A 7,010-nucleotide genomic window follows, 5' to 3' on the forward strand; every position below is an offset into this window, starting at 1 on the left:
CACCGCCGACGAGTGAAGGTGCTGTGGAGAAGTAGATCGATGGAGGAGTACAACCAATACGTGAGGATCGCAGACGGCGACCCTGTGAAGCTTGCTAGGATGTTGGAGATATAGTCTTGGTTTGACAACAAGGACCAACTAGCGACGACAGCGACATCCATGGCCAAATATCTGCAACAGAGCGAAAAGGCGGCGATACTCCCGAAGGGAGTCACGCGGGAGTACATAGAGCTGCTCCTCTGGGCCATGGAGCAAACAGATTCACCGAATCCGATCGTGGGGGAGCGGTGGTGGGAGTATCAATCCCAGATGGAGCATCCACCAGAGATTGAAGGATCGAGCATCTACATGGTGCCGTTTGTGAGGGTGTCGTGCCAGAGCGAGCCTGTGGAGTTTTCGTCGACCGAACCCAACTGCAAGAGGAGAAAAGCAGTTGGCCCGACGACACTTCCCCGCCATCCTCTCCCTCGCCGTTCACATCGTCTCACGGGGCGGCTGTCTGCCGCCGAGGAATAGGAGGGGACTACCCCCCAGCCCAATAGTCGGGCAGGTTGTGAATTTTCAGGTGGAGCTTAGGGTTGTCAGCATTTGTAGGTTGTGAATTGTGTTTTGTGTTGTGTATTTTGAAAGTACTTTCAGATATGAATGTCTTTTGAATTTCAGATTTGAAGTATTGAGCATATGAAGTATTGTATGAATTCTAGAGATCTATTTTTAGCACTTAAAAAAAGTAGTTTCATAGGAGTATAAAAGTGCAGATAATGTGATTCTCAGAGAAGAAACTGCAAGTTTCAGTTTCAGATAAGAAACTGCAAGTTCAGTTTCAGATAAGAAACTGCAACTTTCAGAGGTAGATCATTTATATTAACACAGCCTTTTCAAATAGGGTTAACATCATGTTGGAAGTTTTATTCATGGTCGAAAATGGAACTACCAGCCAATTAACATCATGCTGATCAACATTCATGCACAACACATCTTCATATGATGCACAGTCAAAAAGGTATGCTATTTTCAAAAAATGCCCACACAATGTTGAGTGTGCGAAAAACAAAGAAAACGAGGGCCGAAGTTTTGGCAAGTGTTGGACGTGGTGTGCGTAGATGACAATGGGGACCCACATGTCAATAATGGCAGAGGCAAAAAATTTGGAGATATTTTCCCTACATCAGGTGGAATCGAACCCGGGCGGAAGAGCTGTCGCCTGTCGGGTAGTGTCACTTGGCCACTGGGCTAGTTCAGTACTTTCGTTACAAATAGGGCACTGCCTCAGGTGGTCCGATGTCCTCCTGCACCTTTGTGCGCTCGCCGCGGTGCCGCTATCTACCGTTGTAAACTTTCTGAACAAACGAGAGGAATCTGGAGAGGACTGTATGTGGAGAGGCACACAGTTGGGACCCACCAGGTCTATGGCCGTACGCAAGCAAGTGCCTCATCGAAAAAATACTTCCTCCTAATGCTTTACTGACATTGGGGCCCACGGGTTTGTCAACATAGTTACATTTTTAGGTGCTTCAATGTAGTTACTATAGGAGATAAATTCACAATGAAACCGGGGAGCTGGCAGGTATCATTTATTATCACTGGGGCAGCAAGTATCAGCTGGGTTTTGGGCTGCCTCGTCTAGGCTTTGTTTTTTAACATGCGCAGCCCATGACATGCCGGTTTGTATTTTTTTGAGGGCCGTCATGTATCGACCGGCCTATGGACCTCCATCCGAGTTTTTATTTTTCCTGAAACATCGGCAACCCAATTTATGTATTTTTTTTGAAGAAAACGCAGATGTCTGTTCTATTTTTCTATATAAGAATAGGAACGCCTGGTCCAACTTATGTTTCCCTTCTAACTATATTAAATATATTTAAATTATTTTATATGTTATTATACATTATTGTTATTGTCATCATATATTTAACAGATACTTACATATGTAAGAAAACAATATCCCACATCTTATTAACTTATAAAAATAATTTCTTAACAATAAAATCCTAGATTTTTTTGGCAACGAAAATCCTGGTGATTGTGTACAAAAGCTTGGTAAGATTTAAGGACCAATGTAATAATAAATCATTTATTATTTAAATATATTTATAACAAAATGCTCAGTCATTTATTATTTAAATATATTTATAACAAAATGCTCAGTCCCTGTTTATTTTTAGATAACATTGCTGCGCCCAACCCAACATTATAATTAGAATCAGCCCAGCAAAATCGTGTATATCGAGAAAGTGCAAATGACCTGTAATTTTTTAGGAAAAAAATAAATGGGCCGCATGGACGCTACATTATTTGTTCACCCAGCCCAGCAAATGGACAGTAATTCTAAAAAAAGAGATCAAATTGACTGTAAATTCTGAAGAAATGGGTTGAATACGTGACACATTTTTGGAGGCTGAAATGTGGGCCAATAGGTCGAAGCCAACGCAAGTCGTTGTCAACTTAGTCAACAAATGATTCTAACATCGTTAGCCGTTGGATTTACATCCAACGACCGACATCCATCTTCAATCTCTCGTCTTCTTCCTCCAGCACCGCCGGGACCACCTGCTCCCGCCTCCTGCTACTAGCAGCTCTGCTTAGCACGCTTCGTTGTGAAGCGCTACCCCACAGTTGGCCAGGCCATCCCTCCACCCCTCCACACCTCCTGTTCTTCTCCACCGACTGCCGAACCACACCGCACCAGAACCAGTTAACCCTCGTACACCTCTCCGTCTGCGACTCTACTCCCGCATCTTCCCATCTCCGGCTCGTTGCTGTCCGGGGCCTCGCCGTCGTCCATCACCTTGGATGCACTCGGCGCAGAGTGGTCAACGTGGTCAACGAACGACATCCATCGAATGTAGACTGTGCGTGGAGAGGCTGACAGCTGGGTCCACGGCCGCACGCAAGGAAATGCCTCCTTATTACGTGTAAAATAATGATTCCCCCACATGATAGCTGGGACGTACCGGAAGGGCCTCTGTATTTCACAAAAAAATGTTCCCCCCGCTGACAGGTCGGACCCACCAGCTATATCTTCGCATGCAAGGAAGTGCCTCCTTATTATGCACAAAAAAATTGAAAGAACATGCGGTGCCCCCATGTTTGGTTTTGGTAATTGATGACAATATCTATGGACTAATGGTTGCCTTGAGTTATATTTGAAGGATTTGTCCATAGGCATTTCTTGAAGTTCATGTGTTGGTTTCAAGGAGTTTATGTGGTGACCAAGGTGTTATTAAGGAATTATCCAAAGATTGGTCATGTGAGAGTTGAGCTTATTGCAAGCATGTCTTGAAGAAGAAGATTGTGTGATCATTCATGTATATCTTCAAGACATCATCCAAATGAAGAGAGTTGGTTGATCAATACTAAGTCAAGAGTGAATCAACTTGATCAACTCACAAAGCGTAGAAGATGTACCGAGAGGGATCAAGTGATCCCATGGTGTGGTAAGCATTGTCAATTACGCTTTGTGTACTAACCCATGATCTTCGTGAGAGTTCTTTGTGGGGTTAGGTTGCGGTGTGCAAGTTCAGGTGAAGCATCATGAAGAGATCAAATGCTTGAAGCTTGCCGTCCATTGTGGTGACAATGGACTTGTGAAGATGTTGCGGTGTGCAAGTTCAAGTGAAGCATCATGAAGAGATCAAATGCTTGAAGCTTGCCATCCATTGTGGTGACAATGGACTTGTGAAGATGTGCGGAAGAGTGGCTCACCCATAGTGGAGCATGGGGGAGCAATCAACTAGTCTTCATCGAGCCAACGCAACCAAGAAAGGTGGTCCGACTTGAGGGACAAAAAATATCATCTTCATCAAACATAGCATCCCCAAGCTTGTGGCTTTGCATATCATTAGCATCATGGATATTCAAGGAATTCATACTAACAACATTGCAATCATGCTCATCATACAAATATTTTATGCCAAACATTTTAGAAACTTCTTCTTCTAACAGTTGAGCACAATTTTCCTTTCCATCATGTTCACGAAAGACATCAAAAAGATGAAGCATATGAGGCAACCTCAATTCCATTTTTTGTAGTTTTCTTTTATAAACTAAACTAGTGATAAAACAAGAAACTAAAAGATTCGATTGCAAGATCTAAAGATATACCTTCAAGCACTAACCCATCTAATAACTACTCCACAGTGCATTCCCTTAGGCCCAAGTATGGTGAAGTGTCATGTAGTCGACGTTCACATGACACCACTAAGGGAATCACAACATACATACCATCAAAATATCGAACACATATCAATTTCATATGATTACTTGCAACAAGATTTCTCCCGTGACTGATACGTCTCCAACGTATCTATAATTTTTGATTGCTCCATGCTATATTATCTTCTGTTTTGGACATTATTGGGCTTTATTATTCACTTTTATATTATTTTTGGGACTAACCTATTAACCGGAGGCCCAACCTAGAATTGCTGTTTTTTTTGCCTATTTCAGAGTTTCGCAGAAAAAGAATATCAAACGGAGTCCAAACGGAATGAAACCTTCGGGAACGTGATTTTTGGAACGAACATGATCCAGGAGACTTGGACCCTACGTCAAGAAAGCCACCAGGAAGCCACGAGGTAGGGGGGCGCGCCCTCCACCCTCGTGGGCCCCACGTTGCCCCACCGACGTACTCCTTCCTCCTATATATACCTACGTACCCCCAAACGATCAGATACGGAGCCAAAAACCTAATTCCACCGCCGCAACCTTCTGTACCCACGAGATCCCATCTTGGGGCCTGTTCTGGAGCTCCCCGGAGGGGGCATCAATCACGGAGGGCTTCTACATCAACACCATAGCCTCTCCGATGAAGTGTGAGTAGTTTACCTCAGACCTTCGTGAAAGAACATGCGGTGCCCCCATGTTTGGTTTTGGTAATTGATGACAATCTCTATGGACTAATGGTTGCCTTGAGTTATATTTGAAGGATTTGTCCATAGGCATTTCTTGAAGTCCATGTGTTGGTTTCAAGGAGTTTATGTGGTGACCAAGGTGTTATTAAGGAATTATCCAAAGATTGGTCATGTGAGAGTTGAGCTTATTGCAAGCATGTCTTGAAGAAGAAGATTGTGTGATCATTCATGTTTACCTTCAAGACATCATCCAAATGAAGAGAGTTGGAAAGAGTCAAGGTTGATCAAGACTAAGTCAAGAGTGCATCAAGTTGATCAACACACAAAGCGCACAAGATGTACCGAGAGGGATCAAGCGATCCCATGGTGTGGTGAGCATTGTCAATTACGCTTTGTGTACTAACCCATGATCTTCGTGAGAGTTCTTTGTGGGGTTAGGTTGCGGTGTGCAAGTTCAAGTGAAGCATCATGAAGAGATCAAATGCTTGAAGCTTGCCGTCCATTGTGGTGACAATGGACTTGTGAAGATGTTGCGGTGTGCAAGTTCAAGTGAAGCATCATGAAGAGATCAAATGCTTGAAGCTTGCCGTCCATTGTGGTGACAATGGACTTGTGAAGATGTGCGGAAGAGTGGCTCACCCATAGTGGAGCATGGGGGAGCAATCAACTAGTCTTCATCGAGCCAACACAACCAAGAAAGGTGGTCCAACTTGAGGGAGTCAAGATCGTCATCATCTAGCTCAAGTGGACCATGTGCAAGGCAAAGGTTTGCTCTTGATAGGTTTTCTATTTTACCGGTCTCATGATGGTAGGTGGGAGACCGGGTTATAGGATCGATTGCCGTACTATCTAGGGGGGCTCTCGATGAGTAGCTTGATCGTATCGTTCATAGAGATCTCAAACCATTGCATCCTTGCATCATCTTTATTGGTTCTTGTTTGGTTCTTCTCTTTGTGAGTTTTGGAGCTTATGGTCATCTTGATGACAAGCTCGAGTTCATCGAAAACGGAGTTCACTCGCATCTTCTATGATGTTTTCGATGTTGGAGGTTATGCCGGTTCTTCTCGGTTGGAGGTTTCACTCCTCTATTTGTTGGCATACCTCCCCTGCCTGTTCTTACTATAACCAGTTGCTGTTTTGATGCTACTCGTCTTCCTCTATCCAACAAGCTTGAGTTTGCTCAATTCGGAGCTCATATGCAGAAGTTATGGCAGTTTTGGTTTCCTAGCGGTAGTACCGCGGGCCGGAGCGGTAGTACCGCTTGGGTGCTACAAGCGGTAGTACCGCTCTAGAGCGGTAGTACCGCTCCAGAGCGGTAGTACCGCTGGTAGCCCTCAGCCGTAGTACCGCTGCGGTCTCGTGCTAGTACCACCTCGATTCGAGGGGTCTTTTTTCGTGTCGGGTTTTACGGTACTAGCCGCGGCAGTGGGGGCCGTAGTACCGCTCATATGCGGTAGTACCGCCCTGACCACCGCGGTAGTACCGCTCTGGGCCCAGTGGCAGTACCGCGAGGGGAGCGGTAGTACTGCTGGCCGAGCGGTAGTACCGCTCTCTGCGGGGCTGGTGTGGGGGGTAACGGTTGGATTGTTCCCCCCACTATATAAGGAGGTCTTCTTCCCCAATGGACCTTATCTCTTGAGCTCGTGTTCTTCCCCCATTGTTGACCTTCTTCGAGCTTGCTAACTCTCAATCCCTCCATGGATTCTTGCTAGTTTTTGAGGGAAAAGAGAGAGGAGATCTAGATCCACATTTCCACCAATCACTTTCTCCTCTATGTGAGGGGAACCCCTTGGATCTAGATCTTGGAGTTCTTGGTGTTCTCCTTCTTGTTCTTCCTCTCATTTTCCTCCCTAGCATTAGTTGCTTCGGTGGGATTTGAGAGAGAAGGACTTGGGCACTCCGTGTGCCCTTGCCATTGCATTTTGTGCATCGGTTTGAGTTCTCCACGGTGATACGTGGAAGTTACAAGTTGAGAAGCTTATTTCTCTTGGGTGCTTGGTACCCTTGAGCTTGTTCCTCTTGGGTGCTTGGGCGCCCTAGACGGTTGGTGGTGTTCGGAGCTCAATCATTGTGGTGTAAAGCTCCGGGCAAGCGTCGGGGTCTCCAATTAGGTTGTGGAGATCGCCCCGAGCAATTTGACGGGTACCGGTGACCGCC

The sequence above is a fragment of the Triticum aestivum genome, chromosome 2D (assembly GCF_018294505.1).
Source record: "Triticum aestivum cultivar Chinese Spring chromosome 2D, IWGSC CS RefSeq v2.1, whole genome shotgun sequence".
Lineage (NCBI taxonomy): Eukaryota > Viridiplantae > Streptophyta > Magnoliopsida > Poales > Poaceae > Triticum > Triticum aestivum.